Source organism: Heterocephalus glaber, unplaced genomic scaffold, assembly GCF_053883595.1.
Source record: "Heterocephalus glaber isolate CG9 unplaced genomic scaffold, H.glaber_assembly_v1.0 deba00000347, whole genome shotgun sequence".
Taxonomy (NCBI): Eukaryota; Metazoa; Chordata; class Mammalia; order Rodentia; family Bathyergidae; genus Heterocephalus; species Heterocephalus glaber.
The window spans coordinates 14,895,010-14,905,550 of record NW_028258143.1 but is presented as its reverse complement, the minus strand read 5'-3'; the positions used below and the strand labels follow the sequence as shown (position 1 = coordinate 14,905,550).

General features: G+C 37.2%; 1 non-coding gene across 1 annotated transcript; it reads left to right on the top strand.

Annotated features, from left to right (window-relative positions):
• Window positions 1–9,374: 9,374 nt before the first annotated feature.
• On the top strand, window positions 9,375–9,481 carry LOC147829865 (U6 spliceosomal RNA). The gene has a single exon (XR_015447530.1). It is a non-coding gene; the product is annotated as a U6 spliceosomal RNA (small nuclear RNA).
• Window positions 9,482–10,541: the final 1,060 nt, after the last annotated feature.

The following is a 10,541-nucleotide window of genomic DNA, read 5'->3' as shown; positions in this document are numbered from 1 at the left end:
TTCTTGTCAGATTTTGTCTATGTACAAAGGCCCATACTTTAGTCACTGTATGTGTCATCAAGTTCTATGACTTTCTTTACTATAAAATTCTAATTAAATTTGCTAGGGATAAAATAGTTTACCATGAGTAGGTAGTAGTTATTCTTTAAATCCAAATAAATTAGAATTAAATAAAACTGCAGGGCAGTTATGATGTTACACTCTTGGTTAAACTTCCTTTAAAGTAAGAAATCACATTATTTAGGAAGACAAACTAATTTTAAAGTATTATTTCTAATAAATAATGATATTTACATTTTATGAAAGAAAAAGACCTATGGGAATTAATATGTTTGGTGTATTGAACAATAGGAAAATGTTTGGAGTTTTTAACCTGCCTTTTACCTGAATTTTATTGAAACATGAGCTTAAAATCTAATAGCTTCTGTTTTTCTTCCTTTGCTGAACATTTGTCTCAATTTTTGCAAGTATAAGGGCTAGCAACGACATCTCATGTATTTTGAGTAAAAATTAAAATTGTTTAACAAGTTCATTTGAATGTGACTGTTGTCTGTCTTCATTGTTTTAAGAAGTTGAAGGTTATTGTGAAATAAATTCATTATCCATTTTTCTTTCATTAAAATTTGAATTAAAAAAAATAGTGTCTTATCCAGACTACTTAGGGCAGATAGCACTCACACCCTTAACCTTAGTGTCCTTGAGCCTAGCACTGCACCGTGAATCAATTCCAGCATCACACACTCTAGATCCAGCCACCTCTATAAAATCCCCATCTATGAGGAAACATCTAGAAACAAACCATAACACACTGCATATTCCAGAATCAAGGTACAGTTGTGTCTCCTTACCTCTAGATCTGAGAGGAGACTTCAGAATATCAGCTAAGACCTTGGAATTAAAAGCTCACTGGAAAAGAAGTGAGAGCTGTCCCTACTAGGTTAGTAAAACATTCCACTGAAAACATACTCCTTTAACATATTCAAAGTTGATTTTTCAGAGAAACTGCAGACCTCTGTAGATACAGGAATGACTCTGAAAGATTCATCTTGTGTAAAAAAAAAACCATCCACACCTACCTCCATTAGTAAAAAATAGATGCTGACAGGAGTTTCCTCCCTGAGGTCTCCTCATCTGCCTAGGAAGTAGCTTCGTTTAAGGAAGAAGAGACAATTGCCCAAAAACAGATGACCACAGATGGTCTTCTGATGAACATTACCTGGAAAACTGTTGGCATTATAAGACAACTTTTCCTCATAATACATTTCTTTCCCTCACCTGCCCATAACATGTTATCACCTCCCATCACAGCCAGAACTTCAAGCATGTATTCTTTCTGTAGCACCAAATTCTATTTCAGTGTCAACGATCTAGCCCTTCTTTGAGTCTCACTCTGTATGCGTGGCTTCTGTGCCTATGCAGATAGTATATCTTGTTTGTTTGTTTGTTTTCCCATTGATATTCTCCTCTTGGTTCATTTTGTAGGCAAAATTGATCAAACCTTCAGAGGGAAAGCATGAACTTCCCTATACTGCCTTTCATATCATTTCATCATCCACCATTTCCAACACAACTCTGACTTGATTCTGACATCCTCCCCAATCTGTTCCCCACTTACCACACTTGACACACCTCATGTTCTCTTTCTACTCTGAAAAAAGGGAGGGGTTCTTATTTCTTCAGTATCTACTGCTTATGCAATGCTAGGCACCTGACTTATATTTGTTATTTTAACTCTTTGGATTAGGTATTATTGCCTTCCATCTTTTGTGTAGTAACTAAGACTCAGTGAAGTTAAAGGTTTGCTCATATTCCTGGAGGATATATTGAATGGAATTGAGATTTGGATGCAGATCCATTAGGATTTAAAGGCTTAGGCTCAGTCCAGGGCCTTGCAGAAAGTGTTGAGAGAGTTAGAGACAATGCATTTAAAGTGCCAAATAAATCTCTGCACAAAATAAGCTATTGATAAAAATGTCACTTATTATTTTACTTTTCTCTCTCTGTATCATGGTAACATATTAATATATAGATGGAGGGTGGTTCATAGGGCCCCAAAGTGAGTCAGTTCTAAGATGAGCATTTGACTGGAGTCAGTGATCGCATCATCCTTAGCATGGAGGTTCACCTCTCTGCAGAGAACCCTGTAACCCAGACAATGGGCCCAGACAAGTGAAGAGGAAAGTGAAAGTAGGTGGAACTATTAAGAGAGAGGAAGAAGGATGTGAAGCAAGGAGGAGAAAAAGAGGGGTCTAAGATGGAGCATGGGGTGAGTGTTGGTGTTCATAATGTAAGAGCGACTCTGGCCTACATGAACACAGATTGTTTAAATCTTTTGTGAATAGATTCAAATGAATGATTATTTTTATGTACTATCATGAAGACACAATCTCAATGTCAATGCCTTGTTCCTTCATCATTTTAGTAACTCTGTATGGGTCTCAATTTCCTAGGGGAACTAGGTGAGTTTGAGAAACTACAGTCAACTACAAATGTGGCCCTCCATTTACTTTTTAAATTATTTTAAATTAAATTAAAAAGTATGTCTAGTTGTTTTAAGGTATAATGTATAAATGACCTGAAATTCAGTGTCTTAGCCAGTTCAAGTGTATAACTCACTAGTGTGAAGTGCATTCATATTGTTGTGCAACAGTCACCACATCCATCTCTATAATTCTTTTGATCCTAAAAAACTGAGACTATATATACATTAAACAATAGCTCCCCCCTGTTTCTCACTCTTCCCAGCATTTGGCAACCACCATTCTACATTTCTCTCTCTCTCTCTCTTTAGATATCACATGTAAGGGGAATCACACAGTATTTGTCTATTTGTTCCACTTACTTTTGCATGACCCATCAATTAAGAATGATTTTTACATTTGTGAATGGTTACATGTTAAACTGTTATATCAGTACTGTTATGGTTTATATATAGATGTCCCCTAAAGCCTCATGGACTCAGAGTTGGGCTTTTGGAAGATGTCTGGATCATGAGTGTGTAATACTGGGATTAAGGGTGTGTGGAACTAAATTAATCCATTGATTGGAATTAGCATAGATCTGGGTGTGACTGAATGGATTTACAGAAGAGAGAAGCCCCACCCTGGGCGTGGGTGACACCACCCAGAAAGCTTGTCACCTGGGTGGGATAAAAGGGAAAAGGAGCCTTGTTGCTTCACTGTCCTTGCCTGCTCTGCCATGGACTCTTTCTTCTCTGTGATGCCCCTCTGCCATGCCACTTTGCCTTGGAGCCAGCTGACTGTGAACTGAACCTTTTACAAACTATGAGCTGGAATACACCTTTCCTCTGTTAACTTATGAATATCAGATATTCTGCCTTAGCAATGAGAAAAGTATCCAAGACCAGTACCTATATAATACCCTAAATTTTGCCTCTCGGCCTACAAAGCCTGAAATATTTTCTATCTGCCATTTATATAAAAATTTGCAAATTCCTTGGCTGAATCAGTGATTTAGAACTGTAGAATAACATTTTTTTTTTTTTTTGGTACTGGGGATCGAACTTGGGACCTTGAGCTTCCGAGGCAGGTGGCAGCACCACTGAGCTAAATCCCCGGCCCATAGAAGAATAATTTTTATTCAAACCCTCTGAGTTCTTAGACATTTTCCTGTAAAAAAAAAAAAAAAGACAGATCAATAAAAGAAAAACAGAAGGGCGGTCTGGTGAGGAGCGGAGCCTCCTGGGGCCTTCTACGCTACACCACCCCCTTCTCAGCCTCCCAGCCACCAGCAATCTGATGAGGAGCAGAGCTGCACGGGTGCCTGCAGCACAACCCCAGTGGTGCCCCAGCTCTGGCCTCCTGGTTGTGCCTGTAGCTGGCCACATCCCAGAGGCACTGGTGGTCATAAAGGCCATTGTCCTGAGCTCCAGAAGGTAGAGCAGAAGTGAACAACAGAAAGAGGGCCTCCCTCAGGCTCCTTGATGAAAATTGAAGCCCACTGGAAAAATGAAGAAAATCACTGCAATAAAGGCACACCAGACCACAGTAGTTGGTAAGTTGGAGGGATCACCACCTCCCATCAGAATCTGGACTATCTTCAGGGGAAAGGCAGCTGGAACCTTCCGTAGAACCTTGCAGAGTTCAACCCTGCAGGAGGACAGGGAGCTCAACTTGGGACTTGCAGCCAGAAATCAGCCTCAATCTCAGGGGTCTGCTGATGGCCTGTTGAAACTAATTGACTTATATCTGCACACTGCTGCCCAAGTTGTCTGTTGTGACAGCAGAAACATACCCTAAAGGAGGCCCTTCATTATTTTTTATTTTCAAAATTATTTTTTCTCTTATTTTTAATTTTTAGTTGTTATTTTTTCTATTCTTTCAAGTTTTTCTTTCTTCTTTCTCTTTTTTCTTTTCTTTCTCTCACTCTATCCCACATTGTTCTTCTTCTTTTTTTTTGTACAGGGGATCGAACTTGGGTCCTTGTGCTTGCGCAGCAGGTGGCAAAACCACTGAGCTAATCCCCGGCCCTCCCACATTGTTCTTCATCTCCCTTTTTGTTCCTGTTCCTGCCCTAATTTGGATTTCTTCTTTCTTTTTCTTCTTGCTTTTTCCTTCTCCCAATTGTCAATAGTTTCAAAGGAAAGTGAATACAGTTTCTCGCTTCCCTATTGGTGATAGGTTGTTCTGTTTTGCCTTTGTTCATTTTCATTCATTTTTCCTCTTGTTTTTGACAGTTCCCTAGAGTTTGCATCATCTTCCTGTGTCCTTTGGCCTCACTTCTAACCTTTCCCTATCCTTGTACCTATCTATCCCGCCCTCCCCAACTTCTCCTAAGTCCCCATCCCGAAGGGTAAAGTTGCTATATTCAAGAGTTTATTCACTATAAACATATTTTGGGCTGGTCCTTGATTTTAATTCACACAGTTAAAGGTGATAGATTAATAACTACCAAAAATTGTCATTTTCTAAGCTGTACTTTACACTGTTGTTATTGTTGATTGTATCACTTGGGCTTAGGTGTTGTGATTGATCTAATCAGTTATCCTTTTGGTATAATGAAAATGAGATTACCTCAGAGTCACTAGAGATTCAAAATCTTAACACCAGCTATATCTGGAAGACACCTCTGAGAAGCAATCATTCCATAAGTGTTCTCAATACAAGCAACAAAGATACCTATAATAAGCAATATAGAAGTATCAACCCAGGAACTAAACCAAGGATAGTACCAACAACAAAAATAGAAATGAGAAGACATTTAAATAAGCCACAATCCCAGACTTCCAGCTCACCAAAGGCAAATTCTGGAGGAAACGAGGTGGAAAAGTCTGATATCAACCACCTGGACACCCTAAACTGATAGCACAGGAAGTAACAAAACAGATGAATTAGGCTCTAGAAAAATTCAAAACAAATAATTTTCCAGATAACTACAGAGATAGTGAGCAGAATAAAAGACATGATTAGAGAGTCTAGAATAGAAACAGATAAAAAATAAAATAGATGAGTTCAGGACCATGATTAAAGACATGAATGCCCAGCATAGGAAAGAAATGAAAATCATGAACACCCAACATGAGAAAGAAATGGAATCCATGAAACAGATTCAAACAGATATACAGGAGATTAAAAACTCTATTGAAAGTATACACAGCAGACTGAGCCAGTGTGAAGACAGAATATCAGATATAGAAGATAGGATGGTGGTCAGTGACCATGAAAAGAGAGATCTCCTAAAACTAGTAAGGTAACATGAGAAAAATCCTCGATGACGCAAAGAAGAATAATATAAGACTGATTGAGTCCATGAAAAAGCAGGAGAAAGTACAAATGAAATAAACTCTTCACAGAATTAATGACAGAAAACTTCCCAAACAGAGCAAAAGAATTTGACATACAGATCAATGAGACATATAAGACTTCAACTAGCCATGATCAAAAAAACCCTACACCTAGACATATAATAATCAAGATCCTGGAAACCCAACAGAAGAACAAAATGCTACAAGCAGTTAGAGAAAAGAAACAAATCACATAACAAAGGAAAGCCCATCAGAATCACAGCAGACTTTTCAGCACAAACCCTCAAATCAAGGAGAGCGTGGGGTAAGGTATTTCACACCCTAAAAGAAAGCAACCTCCAACCTAGACTGATGTATCCTGCAAAACCATCTTTCAAAATTGATGGGGAAGTTAGATACTTCCATGAGAAAGAACACCTGTAAAACTTCATGAATACCAAACCAGCACTCCAAACAATTCCAAACAATATCCCAGAAAAAGACAATGAAGGTCACAACTCCATGAGGCCCAACAGAGAAAATTCTTCAGGCAAAGCAGGAAATTAAAAGGAGAGGGAGAAAAAATAAAAAAGAGCCAACAGCAGGAAAATAACATGACAATGATAAGTCAATACATATCAGTTATAACCATCAATATTAATGGCCTCAAATCACCAATCAAAAGAAACAGACTGGCAGAATGGATTAAGAAGCAAAATCCAACAATATGCTGTATACAAGAAACACATCTAGTTCAAAAAGAAACTCATAGACTGAAAGTAAAAGGATGGAAAACAGTTTTCCATGCAATAGGAACCCAGAAAAAAGCAGGGGTAGCTATATTATTATAGACAAAGTAAATTTCAAACCAAAACTAATTAAGAGAGACAAAGAAGGTCACTACATCATTGTAAAGGGAACAATCCAAGAGGAAGAGATGACAATCATAAATATATATGCACCAAATGCTAATGCTCCCAGGTATATAAAACAAATATTAATGGACATGAAAAACCAAATAAGCACTAATGCAATTGTAGTGGGGGACCTCGATACCACACTGTCACAAATAGACAGATCATCTAGCCAAAAAATCAATAATGAAATACTAGAACTTAATCAAGCTTTTGAACAAATGGATTTAATAGATGTCTACAGAGTGTTTCATCACACAAAATCAGAATATACATTCTTTTCAGCTGCACACGGGTCATTCTCTAAAATGGACCACATACTAGTTCATAGAACATGTTTAAGTAAATGCAAAAGAATTAAAGTTATCCCATGTATATTATCAGGCCATAGTTCAACTAAACTGGAGATCAATAGCATAAGAAGTCACAAGAACTTCACAAGCACATGGAAATTGAATAACACTCTCCTGAACAACCAATGAATCACAGAGGAAATTAAAGAAGAAATTAGACTTTTTTTTCAATTAAATCATAATGCCAGTACAACATACAGGAATCTATGGGACCCAGTGAAAGCAGTTCTATGAGGGAAATTCATAGCAGTGAATGCCCACACAAGGAAAACAGAGTGAGCTGAAATAAACAACCTAATGCTGAATCATAATCTCCTAGAAAAAGAAGAGCAAGACAAACCCAAAGCTTGTACAAGAAAGGAAATTATAAAGATCAGAGTAGAGATCAATGTAATGGAGACTAAGAGAACGATACAAAAAATCAACGAATCAAAGAGTTGGTTTTTCAAAAGAATAAATAAAATCAATAAAGCCTTATCCTACTTATCAAAAAAAGGAAAGAAAAGGCTCAAATCCATGCAATTAGGAATGAAAAAAGTGAAGTCACGACAGATCCAGCAGAAATCCAGAAGATCATCAATACCTACTTCAAGAACCTCTACTCTAATAAAATGGAAAACAGAAGAGATGGACAGATTTCTAGATACATATGAATTACTAAAGTTGAACAAAGATATAAAAATTCTAAACACCCCAATTAAAATGAGTGAAATTGAAAATGCAATAAAAAATTTACCAACAAATAAAAGCCCAAGTCCTGATGGCTTCACTGCTGAATTCTACAAGACATGTAGAGAAGAACTATTGCCACTACTCTTTAAACTTTTCAATGAAATTGAAAGGGAAGCAATACTTCCAAATTCATTCCTGGAAGCAAGTGTTACTTTGATTCCAAAACCAGGAAAAGACCCAACCAAAAAAGAGAACTACAGGCCAATCCCTCTAATGAACATAGATGCAAAAATCCTCAGTAAGATACTGCCAAACAGAATACAGAGGTTCATCAAGAAGATCATACACCCTGGCCAAGTCAGATTTATCCCAGGGATTCAAGGATGGTTCAACATATGTAAATCAATAAATGTAATACATATTAACAGAGTCAAGGACAAAAACCATATGATCATCTCAATAGATGCAGAAAAAGCTTTCAACAAAATCCAGCACCCATTCATGATAAAAATTCTACAGAAAATTGGAATAGAATATCTTTATCTCAGCCTGATTAAGGCTATCTATGAAAAAGCAACAGCCAACATCATACTAAATGGTCAAAAACTGAAAACTTTTATGCTAAAATCAGGAACAAGACAAGAATTCCCCCTATCACCACTCCTGTTCAATATTGTTCTGGAAACATTAGTCACAGCAATTAGAAAAGAGAAAGAAATAAAAGGAATAAACATAGGAAAGGAAAAAGTTAAACTGTCATTATTTGCTGACAATATGATACTTTACATAGAAGACCCAAAAAACTCTGCCAAAAGACTTGTAGACTTAATTGACAGATTCAGTAGACTGGCTGGATCCAAGGTCAACACTCAAAAAGCAATAGCCATCTTGTACACAAATAACAGTCTCACTTAGAGAGAAATTAGAGAAACAATCCCTTTCACAATAGCATCCAAAAAAATTAAATATCTAGGAATCAATCTAATGAAGGAAGCAAAAGGCCTATAAATTGAGAACTACAATACTCTGTAAAAAGAGATCAAAGAGGATATAAGACAATGGAAAGACATCCCTTGTTCCTGGGTAGGAAGAACCAATATAGTGAAAATGGCCATACTTCCAAAGTTGCTATATAGATTCAGTGCAATCCTGATTGAAATCCCAGCAGTATATTTCACAAACCTAGAGAAAACAATCCAAAAATTTATTTGGAACCAGAAGAGACCTAGAATTGAAAAAGCAATTCTAGGCAACAGGGATGTGGCGGGGGTATTGCAATCTCCAACTTGAAACTATACTACAAAGCTACTGTGATAAAAACAGCATGGTACTGGCAAAGAAAGAGACCCAAGTTCAGTGGAATAGACTAGAAGGTACAGAAACAACTCCAGACATACTCAGCTACCTCATCTTTGACAAAGAAGCCAATCATCCTCATGGAGGAAACATAACCTCTTTAATATGGTGTTGGGAAACTGGATTTCAACTTGCCAACGATTAAAACTAGACCCCTATCTTTTACCATGCACTAAACTAAAATTGAAGTGGATTAAATATCTAAATATTAAAACAGAAACACCAAACTTGCTGGAAGATAAGTTAGGTAGACTTCTTGAAGACGTTGGCATAGGAAAAAACTTTATGAACAAATCCTCAGTAGCACAGGAACTAGCACAAAGAATTAACAATTCAGTGCTTGCTTCAGCAGCACATATACTAAAATTGGAATGATACAGAGAAGATTAGCATGGCCCCTGCGGAAAGATGACATGCAAATTCATGAAGCGTTCCATATTTTTATTTTTTAATAAAAAGGGAAAAACGGGAAAAAAAAAGAATTAACAATTCAGATCTCTTCTTATTAAAAAGCTTCTGCACTGCAAGAGAAACCACCAACAGAGCTAAGAGACAATCTACAATGTGCAAAAAAATTTTTAGCAGCTGTTCCTCAGACAAAGGTCTACTATTGAGAATATATAAAGAACAGAAAAAAATCGGACCCCCCATATTCAAAGACCCAATTCAAAAATGGGCATCTGAAATGAACAGACATTTCTCAGACAAAGAAGTAAAAGCAGCAAATAAACATATGAAAAAATGTTCAATATCACTGCTCATTCGAGAGATGCAGATGAAAACAACACTGAGATTCCACCTCACCCCAGAAAGAATGGCTGCTATCAAGAAATCAATCAATAACAAATGCTGGAGGGGGTGTGGGGAGAAAGGAACCCTTCTCCATTGTTGGTGGGAGTGCATACTGATGCAACCACTGTGGAAATCAATATGGAGATACTTCAAACAAATATGATTAGAAGTCCCATTTGACCCAGCTATTCCTCTGCTGGGTATCTTTCCAAAAGAATTAAAAGAATCATACCACAGCGATATATGTGTACCCATGTTTATAAATATATAAAAGTATAATTTAAGATTATGATTTCCTAGTGTTTTTTCTATCTATCTTTTATTTCTTTTATCCTACCTCAGTCCTATAATGCCAGTCAAGGAGATGAGCAGTGGTGAAAATCAGAAAAGGAGCTTTAATCAGTATGGCCATGCTGAAAAGGACAAATAAAGAGGTCCAAGATTCATCTTTTGGGGGCTGACAGAAACTTTGGGGTTTTCTGGGAGTGGGGAGTAAAGGTGAGTATTGGCTTTTGTGCGGCTGAGAGGTTTGCATAGCTGGCACTTTAGGTAGTCATGGTCTGTTTGATCAGTATCTCAGGACTGGTTCTGCAAAGTTCTAGGAGAGCCTTCATTGCTTGAGGAAACAATTCTATTCCCATTATGAGGTGAGATATACTGCTTAGAGGGTAGCCCCCATTACTGTCATGATGTAATTGTTCTCCCCCCGAG